General features: G+C 35.7%; 1 long non-coding RNA gene across 2 annotated transcripts; it reads left to right on the top strand.

Moving 5' to 3' along the window:
• The first annotated feature begins 10,669 nt into the window (after nucleotides 1-10,669).
• Nucleotides 10,670-19,475, top strand: LOC136832400 (uncharacterized). Of its 2 annotated transcripts, XR_010851176.1 has the most exons (4): nucleotides 10,685-10,741; nucleotides 16,149-16,312; nucleotides 16,628-16,703; nucleotides 18,449-19,475. It is a non-coding gene; the product is annotated as an uncharacterized lncRNA (long non-coding RNA). The 2 variants fall into 2 exon arrangements; XR_010851177.1 differs by lacking the exon at nucleotides 16,149-16,312 and having other exon boundaries at nucleotides 10,670-10,741.
• Nucleotides 19,476-20,498: the final 1,023 nt, after the last annotated feature.

The following is a 20,498-nucleotide window of genomic DNA, read 5'->3' as shown; positions in this document are numbered from 1 at the left end:
GTTGAATATGGATGGCAGGAGATAGAACGCGCTCTGTGATGAAAAAGTGGAAAGGGTTACTGTAGGGTTGAGATTGCTGGTGGACTTTACTCTTGAGGATATGAAGATGGCAATTACAGACGAGCTTGATGGCGCGCGCTATGCTGCGCTGGAACCCGGCGCTGCCCGTCATGTCTCCCTAACCTCCCGATCTCTACCTACCCCGCCACCACCCGGCGGACAAACAGGTTTGCAGGAGGAGGGTGGATGTGTCATGTCTCCCCTAGCCTCCCGATCCCCTACCTACCCCACCCCAACCGGGGCGGACAAACGACAAAGATCCACTCGGATTTTATTATAGAAGATCGAATTATTAAAATACACTACGATTTAATGGGATTACAAATAATGTGCTACAGTATAGTGGTGAATATTGCGAATTAGTGGCTGACCAATTTCTTTTATTTTGGCATGTTTGGATGAGGAAAAGATCTGAAGGACTGGGTGAGGGGAACAATTAGCGCCACTAGACAAAGGTAAATGGGCTAGTGTTGGTTTCAATAAGTGCAGTGGTGTAACTTAATTTAGTAAAGGAAGAAGGCTGTCTTGTAGGATTTTACTTGAGAAAATGTGACAAATAACAGAAAAACTAACAGGAGAGAGTAATTCAAGAAGTCAGAAAAAGGATACTATCCATAGGTACGTACATAGATGTGGGACAAGATAAGACAATGAGTTGTGAGCGGAACGTAGAGAGGGTGATGCTTGCAGATAGTTCTCTATTGACTGCAGATAGTAAAGAGAAAATACAGTAACTATTAAAAGAGTTTGACAGTGTTTGCATGAGGGAAAAGTTCCTAAGAAATGCGAGCATGAACAAAGTTGAGGCGGCAGAAACCAGGAGGATGAAACAACGAATGGCAATACAGGTAGAGGAAAAATGGTGGCAGTTGATTTGTATTGGTATTTATCTATAAATATCATGGTTGATATGGTAGAGTGCAAGGATAGGGAACTGAGGGAAGTTGCAAAATGTTTAAAAGTAGACCCAAGGTGCAATATGACAAAGGAGAATTGATTGGTAAGAGTTGTGTAAACATATAGGATCATAAAATAGATTAGCAGGAATGGCAAGGTGTTTGAGCTGGTTTGGTAATGTGGGAGAGGAAGGACGATAGTCTTGAGGCAGAGTGCCAATCTGAAGCGTTGCTGGGAGTGGGAGGGGGGAGAGTAGGGCCAGACAGTGTTGGACAGAGGGTGCAAGAGGTATTGGAAAGAAAGGGGTCTTAGACTGTGGAAGCACAAACAGCTCTTGCAATATGGAAATGAATGAGACAGTGTGTGTAAAGGCAGGTGTTTGTGTGTGTTTAGGAGGTTCAACACGTTACTGATGAGCCTTATGTGTTGGTGTTTAAAACATTATACGATGTGGAAACTTTCTGCATATTATGGAGTTCATCCATAACCATGTTGCTGTCCGTTGTGATTTTTTCTGATTCTCACAACAATGTTAAAGGACAATGTTAATATATATATATATATATATATATATATATATATATATATATATATATATATATATATATATATATATATATATATGTGTGTGTGTGTGTGTATATACATATACATATATGAATGTCTTTTCCTGTAATACTACAGTGTAATATATGAATATAGCATGTTCATAAACACTATTTAAACATTGAAACCATGATATTTCAAGACTAGCTGTGCTCACTACCGGTAAATATGACAGGTGGCACGAGATATACAGCCAAAAACATAGCAGGTGGTTCTGTCTGGAGGCAGAGGTGAGTGTTTTCAAGGAATGGCCACTTAGTGGTTTGTTCACAGCTTCGTTGCTTACGGATTTATAATGCAAGCTTCCGTCATCTTCCGCTTAGGCCGAGATTGCAATGATGTCATCCTATTTCACATCTCTTTCCGACAGGCCATATTGCCGTTGACTGATGACAGTAGCCCCAGCATCCTTCACGAAGTTACTCTTGAAAACCACCGTTTCACTCCAGGCGTTTCAGGCTTTCGATATGTAGCTGAAAGGCCTTGTGTTTCAGCTACCAGAGAGCGTATCTATTCAAAACCGCTTCACGATAAAATCCCGACATTGCTATCGCATCCTGTAAACCCGGCTTCTCCCTTGTTGCCTATATAGTCGCTATCTAGCGGTTTCCCTGGCGATTTAGATAATGGAAATGAAAGTGATTAAAAGAAGGAGTTGCTCGGAAGTTTAAAGCCATCGTGGAAGTTTTGCTTTTGTTGTTGAAATTATTTGTCTGTTGCAGTGGGACCTATAGTATAGCCTTTTTACTGCTTAGCCACAGCCCTCCAGCCACGTGGTGAGTAGCAGCTGTGTTGGTGTTGGCGGATCGTGCCGCTCCTTATTCAGGTACTATTTGAACACACCTGTCCTCTGAGGAATAAGTTGCCTCACCACGACGTGAGCATCAAAATGTGGTAGCTGTCGAATGTAGCACAAGTAGCTGCGGTTACATGTAATGAGCTACTGTTCTCGTTTTCATGATCAGCGTTACCTAGAACTGTTCTTCTCATTTCGTTTTTGCCGGTGGCTGGAACTAGCGAAGAAGTTTGCTAAAAATTATTAAACTTCTCAGCAGTTGTCCTCAGTAGTAAAGATATCATTCACGTATCTGCCAGATCATATTACAAGCTTGATAGACGACAAGTTTCTGTTTCGAAATAGCCTTCTGGCTGCTTGTTAGGTGATAGGGATTCCATGCTACAGCCAGTTCTGCTTTGTAAAACACTTGAAAAGAAAACACGTTGTTGTCGCCAACAGCAGGCCGATGTTTTGCAAAAGCCGCATTCATGCCAAGAAATGGCTTCATAGCTGGTTGCAACTTCCTTCTCTGTTATCAACACATAATCGGGACTTGGTAATGACCGACAGCCCAGGCTGAGCACTTGATGTTGCTTGAGTGACGTTTAAACTACAAATTCTTTTTGTATGAAATTGCATGCTTGATGAGATTTAGTGTTCTAGAGTGCGATGTCAGTGTTTGCAGAGCCATTTTGATACCTATGAAACTCTGCCAGACATGGGGCACAGGAATCCCATCTCAGGTGCTGGGGAGGCCGTAAAAATAGGGTAGCAGGGCTGATTGGTTTTAATGTCTTCTAGTGGCTTCATGTCTTGCTCCCCTGCTGACTGATTTAGTTAAATTGAGCAAGCAATTTCTGTTAGATTCACATTGTTCAGGTCTCCGCACGTTAGAAGTTCTGAACTTTGCTGATGTATGTTCTTGTTCAGAATTATTTTCTCAGTTTAACATTTGTGATGATGATAGTCCTTTCTTAATTCCACCACGTATTTTGGAATTTGGGAAAGCGAATTTTTGTTAGTTGTTTAAGCTCAAAGACATTTAGCAAAATGTTTGAGACATGCCTTTCAGTCATAATAGCTTGCAAATAAAAGATCAGCAAATTAGAAATTAAGATATTTCAGACCAGTAGAGTAATGAAACTCAAGATTTAAAACAATTAGCCGTAGTGAAAGGGATGGTTAGAGAGAGTCCAGCACACAGTTGAAGGTTACATTGTTTCATGCTGCAATCAGCCTTTATTTAGCACTATCATTAACATATTTCGATAAAGCACAAAACAGCAAAGACACCAAAAAGATGAGGTTAAAGAGGCGTAAGGCCTCGCTTATTCTTCTTCAATCACATAGAGGCATTGGTGTGTGTTTAGGCTCTGCCTTGAGAATGCGGATGAAAGCAGTCGCCTGACAAAACACGAAATCAACAAAGGAAACCGTACATTTTGGGAGAAACCCAGCCTTCGTAGGCATTTTCTTGCGGCTAAAATTCTCTTTCGATTCTTCCTCTGTGTAAATTCCAGCAAAAAGGAAGGCAGCTGCAGTCAGCTCCAAAGATGTTGACAGTTGTTAGCTCTGAAATTGGCAAACCAGATAAACATGATGGGCAACGAATGTTTTCCTGGCTACTCACAGTGCACATGATAAGAAGGCTCATAAAACACTACTAAATGTTGTTCCCTCCGAGATTTGGCATTTGTTGTGCTCAGCTCATTGAGTTGACAGGTGGAGGGTTACAATGGTATATATACAAAATATAACATCGGAGGCCTAGGGCCACACCTTTATGTTTTTGTATATATACCATTGTAACTTTCCACCTGTCCATATTCTACCAGTGAACAGGGGCACAGAAGCTAGTGCCTGAAATATATGGTTTCAACGTTTAAATAGTGTTTTATGGGCCTTCTTATATTCATATTACACTGTAGCATTACAGGAAAAGACATTCATTTTTTGCTCATCATGGAACATCACAGTTTACGCTAGATTTTCGGCTTCAAATCCCAGCTGTCAAGCACATCTTTAGGACGGTACGAACGGCTAGTACATATTGCTATACAAGAGGAAGAATCAGAGAAATTTTGTACAAGAATGCCTACAGGAACAAGTTTCTCCCAAAATGTACGGTTTCACGCGTTGGACATCGGCAAGTCAGACCCATTTCCGGACTCCATCCGCACATTCCTCCAAGACAGAATACGTTTGCCACACCAAGACATCTATGTGATTAGAAGAAAATAAGCGAGTTCAGCTTACCGTCACTTCTCGCCTCATGTACAGATATCTTTCATATTTTGTGCCATCAGGTGCTGTTGAAAAACAGTGAGTCCCACTCCAGAAATTTTGTGCAAATTAAAAAGACTGATTAGGAAATAAGGTATGGAATAATCTTTGCCTTCCCAATAATGTGCTGAATCTCTCTAACCATCCCTTCACTGCAGAAGAACAGACCGTTTTAAATCTTTGAGTTTCATGCTCTAAAAAACCTGGTCCTGAGAGTAATCTTAATTTCCTAGTTGCTTTTGATAAACATTTTGCAAAAAACAATTATGACAAGAAAGAGGCATGTCTCAAAGGCATTTTGCTAAATGTCTTGGAGCTAAATAACAACAAAAATTCGCTCCCGAAAAGATTCCAAAATGCATTAGTTAGTTAAGGAAAAGGGGGGATATCATCATCACAAAATCTGACAAAGACGGGAAAATAGTTCTGTTAGACAAGGAGACATACATCAATAAAGTTCAAGAACTTCTAAACGATGCGGAGACCTATGACAAATTAACGAAAGATCCCACAACAAATATTGCTGCTCAATTTAACAAATCAGTCAGAACCATAGGGGCAATAAAAAGACATAGAATTACTAGAGACATTCAAGGTAATCAACCCCTCTCCCCTATTTTTACGGCCTCCTGAAAACACATAAAGATGGGGATTCCTTTACGCCCCATAATATCTAGCAGGGCTCTTTCATGTACAAATTATCAAAATGGCTGCAGACTTGTTATCACCCTTTCTAGGAACCTTCTCATCCTCCCACATCAAACATGCAAAGGATTTCATACAAAAATTTAATAGTTTAAACATCCTCAAACAACATCAAATTACTCCAGCCTAGACGTCGAGTCATTATTTACCAAAGTCCTGATTGCCGACGTGTTGTCTTTTTAGAGAGGAAGTTACAACCATATGAAGACCATTTTCCTCTTTGGCATAGATAAAACTTTAAAACTTATCAACCTCTGTGTAACTAACAACGTGTTTTTTTCAATGGTAATTTTTACAAACAAAAATTTGGCTGTAGCATGGGAAGTCCCCTATCACCCCTTCTAGCAAACTTGTACATGGAATATTTCGAAACAGAACTTTTTGTCGTCTATCAAACCCCATAATATGATCTGGCTTAGATACGTAGATGATATCTTTACTTTCTGGGACAATAGCTGGGGACTTTAATGAATTTTAATAGGCTAAATTCGCTAGTTCCGACCATAAAATTTAAAACAGAATGGGAAAAGGACGGAAAACTGCCGTTCCTAGATGTACTGATCATAAGAAAACAGAACAGGTATGCATTTACAGTATATAGAAAACCCACCTTCGCTGTCTCCTACATTCATTTCTTAAGCTACCACGACGTCTCCGTAAAAATCATGGTAGGGTGCAACCTATTCCTCAGAGGACTTAGGATATGTTCAAATGAGTACCTGGATCAAGAATTTAACACGATCTGCCAACACCTAACGCAACTGCTATATCCACCACGCATTATCGAGAGGGCTATTAACAAAGCGAATAAAATATACTATAAAGGTCCCACTCACAACAGACAAATAGATTTCAACAACAAAATAAAGCTTCCGTACGATGAAAACATCCAAAAGGCCTCCGAGCAACTCAGGCCTAACAATCCTTTCATTTTCCATTATCCCAAATCCATAGGGAGTTCGCTCGTTAACATATACTTAGATAACAAAAGGGAAGAAGCCGGAGTTTACAAGATACCGTGTAGTAATTGTCAGGACATCTACGTAGGCGAGACAGGTAGATCGCTCTCGCAAAGAATAACAGAGCACAAAAGATCAGTACGTTACGCTTCGGAGAGTTCGGGAATTTTCCTACATATCAGAAATACAGGGCATGCCATTAACTGGAGTGGGGCGGAGTTGGTTTTCAAAAGTAGCTGTCCGTACAAAAGAAGGATGCTGGAATCTGCTATCATCAATCAAACCAACAATATGAACCTGTCAGGAGGACATTGGAAATCGGATGACATCGACACCTTAATCCTGAAACCCCTTATGAAGAAGATGACCCAGGAAACGCGACCGCCAGATCCATCGCCAAACGGGAGCTAATGAGGCCAAAAACCACTAGGGAATTTGGCCATTCTCCTCCTTATGAAACGCCACCTCCATAACATCGGAGGCCTAGGGCCACACCTTTATGTTTTTGTATATATACCATTGTAACTTTTCCACCTGTCCATATTCTACCAGTGAACAGGGGCACAGAAGCTAGTGCCCGAAATATATGGTTTCAACGTTTAAATAGTGTTTTATGGGCCTTCTTATATTCATATACATATATATTTATGTATATATATATGTACATGTATATATATATATATATATATAAATATATATATATATATATATATATATATATATATATATATATATATATATATATATATATATATATATATATATATATGTGTGTGTGTGTGTGTGTGTCACACGCTTTTATAAAATATTGCCTCTTTCAGTTTTATAGTAAACACAAACGACTTTTTATGAAACAATGAAATCTTGTACCTCGCGCTGAAAAAATAATTATAACATATAATAACTTTCATTTGATTCTAGAACAACAAGTCAAACTGAACAGGTCTATCTGAATTACATTAGATATTTCTTTTGTTATGAGGACAAATGTTCATTTTAGTTATGTTCAACGAGTAGGTCGTTTTCAGCTCTATTGTTACCCTTTTATTTCAATAACATACAAAAGAAAGGATGGAAAGAGTCTCTCTCTCTCTCTCTCTCTCTCTCTCTCTCTCTCTCTCTCTCTCTCTCTCTCTCTCTCTCTCTCTCTCTCTCTCACATTCGAACTTTGTCCATGACCATTCTTGTCCCACATCTGGGTACTTATTTGAGACTTCTTGAATTACTCTCTTTTAGTTCTTCTGTCATTTGTCATATTTTCCCCAAGTGAAATCCTACAAGACAGCCTTCAGATCCTTTTCCTTCAGCTGACAGAAAACGTCCTCTGAGTCTCCGGTGATTCATCTCATTCTACTGAAATCTCCTTTCGTCTCAATTTTGAAAGTCACAGTCAATATAACGAGGATAATTTTCTCTTCCAGTGCCGATTTAGAGAAATAAATGGCCCTCATTAAGGTGAAATATATAAGACATTATCGTAATTGATGTTCTTTGCATATATTGCGCAATCTATTGCATTTCCTCAGAACACAAGGTATTATTGACAACATCTCGTTAGCAGATGCCTAAAACATCGACCGGGTCGTAAACTAACCTTCGTTAATGCGACGCTAGTTAAGAATGTTAAACTACTGTGCATTTCAGGGCTGTCTAATTGATTTTCGTCGATAAAATCTTACCAAACCATCGGATATGGGTCATATTTTGGAAACAGTTATTTGAAGCTACAGCCTAATTGGCAAAAATATGCAGTGATGTAATATTGATAATTAAGGCTACTTATCAGAGTAAATCAAAGAAATTTAAAGGGAAACTTAGCTAAAATTAGTCAGGATCGTAGATAGAGGTTTAGTAAAACGTCATTCCTGAAGGCCCTCCCACTCATCGGTACTGTAGTATGACGTCCTTTATTAGAAATACACCCTTAACCCATACTGCTTTATTTTCTTTTCCAGGCAGATGCTGGTAGTAGTAAAACAAATCTAGTAGTAGTATATGGAATTCTTATATTGTTTCACACACTCAAACACCTACCCTACCTTCCCTCTCTCTCAATCTACTCCCCCTTCATTTTTTTATTTGTGTGAATTTTGTTGCTTCTATATGCTCGATTCATTTATATGAAATGACACTGTTTGTTGTAGGGTTGTTGAGTGGTTATCAGTGAGTCTATGTATTCCAGGTTTTATCTATTTATTTATTTTTTTATGGAATTGAATTACTAATTCTTTCAATTTTCAAGTTATTTTGATTATTTCATTTCAAATTTTTATTATATATATATATATATATATATATATATATATTATATATATATCTTATATATATAATATAGATATATTATATATATATATACATATGTATACTATATCGTTTTCATTTAGGGGAACATAACTACATTGTGTCCGGGTCTTGCTGAATGATACTGTAACTCATAGGCCTCTCAGCTTTCGTATTGGGCCAACATTTCCGGAATGAAATTTTATAATCCACTAATCCATTTATGGTGAATTATCTAAAAATTTTGATAGTTATTTTGGGATTTCCTACTCAAAGTATTGCATTGAACAAGCAGGGTCAAATTATTTGTTTCTCGATCATTATCATGCTCCATGGAACCCTAAATGAAGTCTGATGTCACTGTTTACGTCACAATAGCCCTCTCTGGGTGCTAATAATTTAATAAGTTTTTAAAATTAACTCTTGTGATCTTGAGATCTGATCATTTTGCCTAATTATCCACATTATTCATCATTGCATATTTTTTCCGAAATAAATGCTGTGGCTTCAAATACCTATTTCCAGTTAAATACGATCCATATCCGATGCTTTGGTAAGTTTTATCGACGAAAATCTCATTCTGCATTCTGATTTAAAATGGCTGCAGTTCATTACAGTCTTTTTTAAGGAAAACAAATATTGTATGTCTCATTTTTTCGGAAAGAACTCTTCTTCCTATACTTTGTTTATTTAATTTCTTATCAAAAAATGTTCCTGTTTCCCATCGCTTTAGAAATTATTACCCATTGCCACTATTGGGGTTATTATTATTATTATTAGTGCATTATTATTATTATATTTTGCACAGTAGGGACCCTGAAAGTGATTGCAGCGTCCCTTCTAACCATAATTGAAAGCCAATTCAGCACTGTTTTACTTTACCTCAGAATTTCTTTCTTCAGTCTTGCTGTCCATTTCCTCTAACTGCCATTTCTTCGCCCAACCGTGAAGTGTTTCTCCCAAATGCACCTCTAGTTTTGATACTTTATTTTCTGGATATCTTACAACTTCAGTCTTCACTGAAGTTACAGGAAATTCTGAAATATCGCCGCCTTCCTCGTCCTTTTTCCTCATAATCATAATAATAATAATAATAATAATAATAATAATAATAATAATAATAATAATAATAATAATAATAATAATAATAATAAGCAGCAGAAAGTCTGGCCACGTAAAGGTTTATACTTTATAGGACACTATACTCCTTATGGGTCTGAATCTCTTATCTATTGTATTGACTTGGTAGTTCACAGATGAGCAGTTCAGCTAGCCATGAGAAGGGATACCTAATCAATAACATGCAGATATCCGAGTGACGGACATTGGGTGCCTTCTATATTCCCTGAGTAATGTCATTACATATTTAGTAGTATTAAATTGAATTACTTCCATGGATTTCAATTACTTTATTCTAAAAGGTTTTGCTCTTATACTCTTGAAAGATTCTAGTGGTATATTTTGAATGTTTAATAGAAACCGCGGCTTTTAACAAATTTATAGGTGATTAGGCTTTCAAAAGGTGCCGATATGTTTTATTTGGCAAAATAAAATCTGTGTAACGTCTATTCTTCTTTTGAGACAGATACGGTAGATTGATTTTCCTTTTGGTAAATGGTATTAGCTCTTAGTTCTTGACTAGTCAAACTTTTCCCTCTTGATAAAACTGTTTCTGTCATATGACTAACGTTCCTAATATTGGATTTGTATAGACATTATCTTTCATTATATACATATATATATATATATATATATATATATATATATATATATATATATATATATATATATATATATATATATATATATATATATATATATATGTGTGTGTGTGGATTTTTCAAATAAGTGCAGGAAAAACTGGTATATCATCAAATATTCTAAAGACAGTTTTAGAGCTTATACTATTAATGTTACTGATATTTTAAAGTCATTCTGGAGGGCTGGTTGAGGATAACACATCCATATAGAGTAAGATTGTAGTAAGATAATAATGATTTTACTTAGTGATGCTCGAGGAAGTAAACGTAGATGGCGCTACGTGTCCTACAAGGACTTGACTTCATGATTCCTGCTTCCCTGTTTTTCTCAGTTCTACAAACGAAATACAGTCTCTATCGTTTTGCCTCCCTAGCAGCATCTTTTCTCAGAAGAAACGTCTCAAATTAGCAAGGTTTGTGAGCTTTTATCAATAAAAACAGGTCGAGTATTTCCCGTGGATTTTTTGCGAGTTTTCTTTGAAGGGTTTTTTAATGTTTTCCAGACGAGGTCAGCAGAATTGTTTAGGAGGACAGGTACGATTAGTTAACTTCTGCTTGCACGCTGTATTCATAGTTATGCCACCCAGGATTCCAGTACGTCAACCTAGTTACGTTCCGAAGCAAATGGGGTTTTGGGTTTATAAATATCATGAGTTCATTCATTAAGCAAAAGTTTTCGCTGCTCTTTTGATCGAGTTCCTTTATTGATCTTGTGACTGTGCTTCCTTGTTTGGTTGTACATTTCACTCGAGTTAGGTTCCCCGAAATTAAAGGTTCACCACACCAGTACATGAAAGTGGGATATTCGATTGTTATGGGAAAATGTGACCAAACCGCATGATAAAAATACATTCTCTGAATGGGTAAGTTCCATGGATAATGCAAAACCAAAGTCACTTACGATTTTACCATGTTTAGATGCAACTGAAAGAACTTTTAAATTGAAAAACCGAAACCATGATTTGTTGACTAGGTCAGAGCTGATTGGGTCGCATTCAAAATTAGATTTTCAGGTACGTTTGAAAAACTTTAAATTTTTAAAAGTCTTAGCTGACATGCTGGGAAAATTGGAATAATTTTTGGTGGCGTTTCTCAAGAAATTCTCTCTCTCTATAGTTATATTTTAGGTTTCTCTCTCTTTCTTGTGGATTTTGCAAAACAGAAGTGTTCAAAAAAATATGCAGGTGTTGAACTGAAAAGTTACCATCGAAGATGCACTTTGGGAGATACAGTAAATTGAAGAAATGTTTTTCAAGTTAGAATAGTTACTGGTATGAATTGGCGTTACTTAGCAGGTTGTCAGAAGGTGTTGCCAGTAAACTCTGTATATACTGGCGGTTTTCAGGTAGAATATTTTAATTGTTTTAAAAGGTTTGAAGTTAAAGCGTGGGGTGACATGCTGGAAAATTGATCTAAACAAAAATATCTGGAAACTCCGTGAAGGTATTGATTTATTTATACTGGGGTTGTGGTTTGTTCATTAGTTGAAAGTCTCTCTCTTTATCTCCTGTAAGAGAAGTATCTCGCAGGTAGGACTCTCTCTCTCAGGTAACTATCTTTAAAAAAACCGATGCAGTTGTTGAACTGAAAAGGTTATCGATTCCCTTATGAAAAAAGTGCCTCTTTCCCTCTCAAAAAAAAAAAGGTAGGACTATCCACTTATGAAAAAAACGATGCAGGTGTTTAACTGAAAAGGCTATCGATTTCTATCTCATCTCTCTCTCTCTCTCTCTCTCTTATGAAAAAAATCTCTAAAAAAGATGAAAAAAAACTTGATGCAGGTATTGAACTGAAAACTGATACTCTAGCCAAGAAAGTCGATTTGGAAGATGCAGTGAGAATGACGACTGCGCTTATTCGAAAAGGCAACTTGAGATAGTTTCAAGTTACTGGTATGTATATGTACACCGTGGGTTACCTTGCAGGTTGTCAGAAACTTTAGGTAGCCAGTGCCCTTTATATCTGAAATGTGGTGTACTTCAAGTAGCTAGGTTAAGTGTTGAAAGTAGCCGAGATAAAGCACCTAGTATACCGTACATGGCATGGTAGGTCCTGCAGCAACAAATATCTTGAAACCAAAACCTTGTGAAGATATTGACTTTTTATATTGATCAATTTTGTGGATTTTGTTATATTTCGTTGAAAATTGATGATAATTTTATCTCCGATGTAAGAAAAAATATTAGTTCTGGAAAAACATCTTATGAATGATTTAATTGGTAACGTGGATTTGATGTCTACAATAGGAAATTCTTAAGCAGTTAAAATTCAAAAACTAGTCAGTTGTATTCATGAATGTTTAGTTTTGTAATGTGTATCGACTGTAATCTTAAACTAAGATGATTTGGTCAGATAGTGAGGTGAATTCCTTCAGTTCCACTTACCACCAAAATTTTTGTTGTGTTGAAAGGATATCTGCTTTAAATTAGTTTAATGCAAAAAATCTTGTTTTTTCAATTTTAAGTTGGGAAAATGTCATGTAAACTAAAATTCCCCATCTTTAATTCAGACGTAAAATCATTTCTTTAATCAAATAATCAATTTAGTAACTTTATATTGACTCTTATATTTGGAATTTGAATAATGTTTTGGGAATTTTATGTATTTTCGATGGATAATATATTCGTTTTGTTAAAGGCTATCATTCTGATATTGTTACCAGTTGATGAATTTATAGTATGTGTCAAGTTGGATATTAAATGTTTCCTTGTAAATTACATGTTATGGCAAGGTATCTGGTTAAGTGATGGTCATGTTTTGAATTTTTTGATGAAGTCCTACAACTTTAAAATTTGACGTTTGTTTTAATCTTTTACATTAATCAATTAATCTCTTAAATGTTAGTTTTCGAAGGCGATTCTGAAAATGGATATTTTAGTACTGAGGCGTTAAGTTCTGAAATGTTGATTAATTTAACGGTGTTTCTCTTAACATTAAAAATGCTTTTCCATGACTTGTTTAAGAGCCTGGTATTTGGAAGGTGAAGAAAATGGTAGGGAGTGGATTCTGTCCTTCAGTTTCCATTTACCACTAAAAACTTGAGGGCTCAATTAATAATGATCCACATTATCTTTGTATTAGTTTTAGGGGTTTAGCTGACAAATGACTTTAATATGAATGTTATAGCATGGAAAATATCTTCTCAATAATATAGAATTAGAATCATTTAAATGGTCCTGACCCAGACGATATTTTCTTGTTATCATTCAAGGTTAAATGTTAAAACTGCAGACCAAAGTCTGCAATTACTCTCAAACCTTGCATAACCCTTTTAATATTTTCATATTTTCTGTCAAAATACGAATAAATTCTCATGTAGTTTGACACGATGCTTTGTGTGCTGGTGGGTTTGCTTTGTGTGCAAGGTGGGTTTTCTTTGTGTGCTGGTGGGTTTTCTTAATCGTTTTAATCTGAATCTATAAGAATTTTTTTCAAAGGGCTTGTTAAGGTTAATGATCTAAGTCACGAAAACTTTCAGATGTGAAGGTAATTTGACAGGGTTTGATCCATTGTTTTAATTGTAACAGTGAATACTAAAACAATTTTATTGATAGACAGGTTTGTGGATGATTCAGGGTTTGTAACTAGAACTACTTAGTTGCAACTGATTATGGAAAAATTCATGTAAATATTCGACCACCCGAAATCTAAAAGCCCAACTTGAGATTCAATGACTGATAATTTTAAGCGTGCAAAAACTGAGGTAAAAAGAGATGTTTTAACTTTCAAATCTAACTTCAACGTAAAACTCAATGATAGTGCTTACTAAATTAGTAATTACAGGGAATCAAGGCTATGAATAATACGACACGCTAATGGTATGACCTATCAAGAGGGTAGACATTTAATCTGAACTCTAACAAACTTCCCGTCTTGCCAGTGTTACATTGTATGATTGTACCCGTTATTTCTCCTCATTAACTGAATTTTAACATACATATTTTTATTTTTTTTTTTTTTAGTAAGGTTGGGCTAGTATTAAGGTTTTAAAGTCCATGGGTAAATGTTAGATGCTATATTGGTTTATTTGGGTTCCCCAATTCGAAAGTCTTTAAATAGTCAATAGCAGTCGACGCAAGGGTTACTTATTTATTCAGCACGAGTGCAGGTTAATCAAAACTTAAATTTCCAATGGTAGTGTTGTATTTTGAATTACCTGACTCCGAGTTTGTTCGATAATAAGTGGAAAATGCTGCACATTAGGTAATGAAAATCCTTTAGTTTGTGGCCAACATAGGAAAGGGAACAACACTTTTGACTGAAATGCAATTATATAAATTTAATAGAAGCTGATGTGATTTCTTCGAGAAAATGGTTAATGCAGTAGGGAAGGAGGAATGTTGGTATTTAACCTCCTTCGCCTTAAGGGTGTTTTATTGGTCTCACTCCAGACAGATATTTCTACGGGTATTAAATTTCATTAGCTTGGGTAACTGTTACTCAGTCTTAATCTCGTAAAAGGTTTACAATGATTTCCTTAAAGTTAGGACTTTACACTTATTTACTTGGCTCTACATTAATCCTCCAGCAGTACAAAACCTGTAATATACATTTCTCTTAGGCCACGAGAACATTAAAATACAATGTGGGCACGTCTGTCAGTGCCATTCTGTTGTCCTACTGTTAACTCCTGCCAGTATGTTGTCTCTTTGAAGGTCTGGTAAAGATCGCATGCACGAGGTAATCCAGATTTGTACAGTGAAGCGACTTATTGTTACATAACCAATTTCCTTGACATCCAAATGTTTAGTATATTAGGGCTCACAGGAATTAGGTCACCAGCGTAGTTAGTTGCTTCTCTAGATAGAACAGTTATCACCCGAGTTGTTACTAGAAGCACACTGGCAGCACTTTGCAGTTAGTGTGATTTGTATAAAGTAATTATTCCTGCAGTTTAGCCCAATTATTCACCCAATTTTTCAGTGCCCAACATTTATTCATCTTGCTTATTTAACGTACCAATGAGTGGCTATATGTTACACTAGGGTGAATATAATAAATGGTTCTAACTTATTAATGGTGGAAATATTTTGCCACTTGTATTTTTCACCAAGATAAGTACCAGGACTGGTTGGTGACATAGTCTTGAGAATTTCAAACATAGTGTTGGACAGTACTGTTACTTTTGTTCAAAATTTTAGCGACTGGTAAAAGTGACATAGTTTGAGGATTTTTATTCGGTATAACTGGTACTTTTGAATTTACTAATGATTTTTATTCGTTAAATAGTCGAATTATGTATATAAATGAAAACTGTTCAGAAAACTATTTCCTTTCATGAATTTGCATGGGTTATTGCACAAAAGTTTTAGTTTATAGGCCATCGGGATAAGAATATTTTGAGAGCATTTCAGAATTAGAAACCTCTTTAAAAAGAGCGCAAATTTCAAATTGTACTATAGCACAGAAAATGCATTACCTTTGGAATTTTTGGATAAGTTACACGGCCTCAAAGAGTAAGAGTTACATGTTTACTCATGGGAGTATTGTGAATAAATAACCCTGATTTACTAGAAAAAATCTGGAGTCATAAGCTTGTTAACTAGCGTCAAATATTATAGTCTGCCTGCAAATGTAATTATAATATTCAGCGACTTTGGTTCGTAGGTAGCAGAGTTTAAGTGTGATTTTGAAGAAATTCCCTAAATAGCTTACTTAAATCAAGAAAGTTATATTTTAGCGAAAACTCGAATATACCGTTTTCACATGAGAACTCGAGGGCATTTTTCGTTTACCTTTAAATATCGTTACTGGTTTTAAAGTTGTAAATTCATCAGTTTCAGTCGCCATGTATTAATTAAACTACTTTTTTCTTGCCAGATTATTGCTTAATGTTCATCATAAAATGAAGCCTGCGCGAGAGTGTAATGCTAAACGAAGCACTTTTTATAGTGGCGAATGCTTGATTGGTGAAGAAAGTAAACTTACAGAGCTTCCAATGGAAGGAGCTTCAAGAGCCGAGTGAATTTCAGTGCTTAGATCAGGTAAGAAAATAGGTTGAAGGTCATTATTTGGTAGAAAGGAAACGTATTTCATGTTGGAACGTCTGAACTAAATTTTCAAAGTTTTAGATTAAATTTTTAACTTATAGCTGCATCTTCAGTTTCAGAGAAGTAACTGGATAAAAATACCTCTAAATCAACAATAATCTAATCTGTTGTTAGGTTGAAAATTGTTGATAGCTAATCTGCGTAGTTTACCAATATAAATCTGGTTGTTTTATTAATGTCAACCTGCTTAGAAGTTTGTCTGTGATATACGGCACATATTGGTATGTTATTTTCTAACTTGTTTTACAGGACTTCACAGCTCATCTGGGGAAATCAGGTAGCCAGCTGATGAAAGCTAATGGGTAAAGTAAATCCCAGACCATTAGTAAGTATATTTCCTAAGCTGGGAAGGACAAAAGCTGCTCCGTACTGTTGGGAAGTTTTTTTTTATTGTTAGTAATTTTAAGATGATTAGTCAGAATAACTGTTCATTTTAATATAGGTTGAATTGATGTTGGATTGACATATATTCAACACTTTAAAAAGGAATCTTGCAATACTGCTTTTGGGAACTGTGGAAGAAAATGGAGTCTAGAACACACACAATGAAGAACTGACATGGACTTAGTAGAAACAACTTTAGGAATGTTGTCCATGGAACTTATTTTCGTATTTAATAGGGGTACAAAAGTCTCGAGATACAAAATTTGCCCCACGTTTGAGTATGAGAATCCTGAGACCTTTAGAATCTTACATCTAGTAATATCGTAATTTGTCATAACTTCGTTGCACCATAAATCTATCAAGAATTTTGTAGAACTTAAATTTTATCTAGGCTCATCAGATTTCTTTTTCACTATTGTCGGTTGCATTTTTATTAGACCCCGAATTTTTTTTTTTTAATGGGTATAATTTAGTATAAGGATGTAAAATTTAAATTGTAAATAAATTATTACCCAACTGTGGGCTAGTAAGAATATGTTAAATTTCCTCATTGGTTTCCTAACTTAATTTTTATTAACTGGAGAGATCTACTTAATATCATATTGAACTTCAAAAACACATGAATGGTCCGATAGGTGATTTGTGAATGTTGTAAACTTCGATTGTAATAGGGAAGACGTCTTCAGATGGAACAGACAATCCATAAACATTTTAACGTTTTCAGATGGAATAGACAATCCATAGACATTTTAACGTTTTCAGATGGATAGATATTCCAGAAAATTTTCTTTTAACGTTTACAAATTATTTTGGAATAGACAATCCATAGACATTTTTTAACGTTTTCAGGTTGGTAGACAATCCATTTTGACATTTTAATGTTTTTAAATCTTAACAGCCTGCAACCACAGACATTTTAACGTTTTCAGACAAATGGAACAGACAATCCATAGACATTTTAATAAAGTCTAAAGATTTTGATTATACCAGATACATATTCACTTCAGTTTTCTTTTCTAAGAGATCCAAGTTATCTTTCAAATCAGCAGCTTTGACAAATACCATTTGCGTCAACTCTCTTCAAGTTGGTAGGTCTCTGTTTTGACATTTTCATTATGTTGCCTAATCTTAACAAGCCTGGTTGGAAAATTAAGCAGTAGTGCGACTAGCCTGTGTACAAGTTTAAAGACTAAAACTTCTTAAGCATCAAAATATTTTATTTAAATGAGTCAGCGCAAACACTTTGTTCATATTTGACTGCTATTTTTGTTTTACTGTTAGGATTTGTTGGCCATCGATGTATCTATATTTTTAGTGTACTGACCTAGATGGTGAAGGAAGGAAAACACGTACAAATACTGAGAATCTATAAATACTATAGTCGTTAGTTTCGGTTGGTGTAAACATTTAGTAGATTTATAAGAAAAACAGTATGCAAAATAATACATTTTATTCTAAGAATATGAAGCAAACTCTGAACCAGAGGTACGCTGTACTGAATAGACTTAATGTTATATATTTTTAAATGATTCCACGAGCTCATTTTATTCAGCAAGAGCTTAATCACTTGATAGTTTTGATCCGTCATTTATAACCATATTTTTCAGATCGGAATTCAGTTCATACTTGTTTGAAAGGTTACCATACAGTTACGCAATTGTGAACTGGGAAATTTATCTTTTTCAGGTGAAGCCAGTTGTTTGTTTACTGGGCGCTGGTGTATCGACTCTAGTTAGCAAGATGGACCAAATAAATGCTCCGAGGATATTTTGAAGCCGCTAGGACAAGTAATCATATTCCAGCTATGGATTGAGAAATTACTTGGTAAAACCATATACAATACTAGTGGGACCCTTAGTGTTTTCAGCTTACAGTATTCAGTCGAGTAGTTTCAGTACTTTAAAGGCAACCGATAATATTTACTGGTATTATGTTAATGTGATTTGTCCATATTTGTAACCAGTATCTGACATTTTGCTTTGTTGAACATTCTATTTAGTTCCAAGTAACCACTTAACCTAACGCCTCCTAATGTCTTCATACTGCATTTTAGTAATAGAATTAGTAAGGACTTGGTCATAAATAGTTACCAAACACTAGGATTGACAATCATACCTAAGAGGATCTTTTTTTTTATTTTTGGCACACCATTCTCTGATACGTGATTGCGTTTTAAAAAAAAACCATATTAGATTCGTGAACCCCTTAATCTTGAATCACCCTCTCTTACCTTGCTGTATCAACCTCTAAGTTCACTTGTTTCCCTTATCCTTAGTTTGTCACATTTTTGCTTAACACTGCTAAGTTAACTTAAACCAAAATGCTCATCGGTGAATCGGCGTTAACAGATACTTTTACGTCAAATAGACACTGACCAGGCCTTGTGAATGTATAAAGTCTCTCTCTCTCTCTCTCTCTCTCTCTCTCTCTCTCTCTCTCTCTCTCTCTCTCTCTCTCTCTCTCTCAGCTGCTAGTAACCTTGTGCATCTGCGGTAGCTTTTTCAACAAAAATTTATTTGGTCAATGGCCAACGATGTTAGCTTTGTAAATTTGAAAGTATCTACTAGTCTATCTTGTGACAGTAGTTTATTAGGTTCTGATTTTTTAACTGCTTTTGGTAATTTTTCTTTGGCCTGGAGGTTGGTTTAACGATGCCAATGTTGGCAATACAACAAAATGTTTTGGTTAAATCAGTTTAAAAACATGAACTAAATCCTTGACTCCCTCTGTTCTTGTTAACGGGTTTTTTTACGAGCATGCGTCAGTTCTAGCGTCTGGACTGCTGTTTTTCATTTGAGCCTGACCTCTGGGTACTGAAGCTCACGAAAACATTTTCTCTATCCAGATGTTTTAACTCACACGTAGTCTTTCTGACTTGTGTAATAGTTGTTACTGGCTTTTGGAAGCAGAAATTCAGTAATTACTGTCTTAGAAAATGCTTATTTGAAGTTGCTGCGTTAAGTTAAATGGTTTTGCATGTCGCTCTTTATTGTAGCCTTAATAAGAAATGGGTTTGGGATGATGTTTATAACGGCCTTTGTCTTAACGGTTTCAGTTCTTGAAAAGTTTAGGCTGACCGTTCAAAGTATTTTATATTTTTGACCAAGAATCTAGTCAAATACATTTTCATCAGAATCATATTTGCTCCAGAAGCTTCGTCTTTCTGTGGATTCAGTGTCCTTTGTTCACAGCTATAATGGCTTTCATTCTTATTCTCGAGATCTCTAAGAGGGCTCTCTCTCTCTCTCTCTTTTAAGATTCGAGATAGCTAGCTCTGTTGAGGGCCCTGATTCTTTCTTGGCTTGTTTAGTTTGAGATTGTTTGCTGACTTGTGTTAAGGTTCAGTATTTGACACTCAAACCTGGGTATGGTGTTATGAATGCACATCTTTCTTGCTTAAAAATTAACCTGTTATAGGCGTCTATTTTAATTTACGACTCGTTACATTTTGATCTATTTCAGCTAGATATGGAATGAACTTTCAAAAAGTTTAACTTTTTGTTTTTAGTTGCATTAGTTACATAATGAAAAGACTCTGCTGTTTATGCTTAAGCGGTATGAATTTTTATTTTTTTTTCCTGGCTTTTACTTCAGGTGGTAAGAGGGCAATGTTGAAGTAAATAAAAATCTCTTGGTTCTTTCACTGAGACTTAAAGTGGTTGGACTGGTTTCACTCTTTGAACTAAACCTCGGAATCATTTATTTCATGTTACAACCTTTTATAGCATTTCGGTAC

The sequence above is a fragment of the Macrobrachium rosenbergii genome, chromosome 49, assembly GCF_040412425.1.
Source record: "Macrobrachium rosenbergii isolate ZJJX-2024 chromosome 49, ASM4041242v1, whole genome shotgun sequence".
Classification (NCBI taxonomy): domain Eukaryota; kingdom Metazoa; phylum Arthropoda; class Malacostraca; order Decapoda; family Palaemonidae; genus Macrobrachium; species Macrobrachium rosenbergii.
The sequence above is the reverse complement of the archived record's forward strand: the minus strand, read 5'-3'. Positions and strand labels throughout refer to the sequence as shown.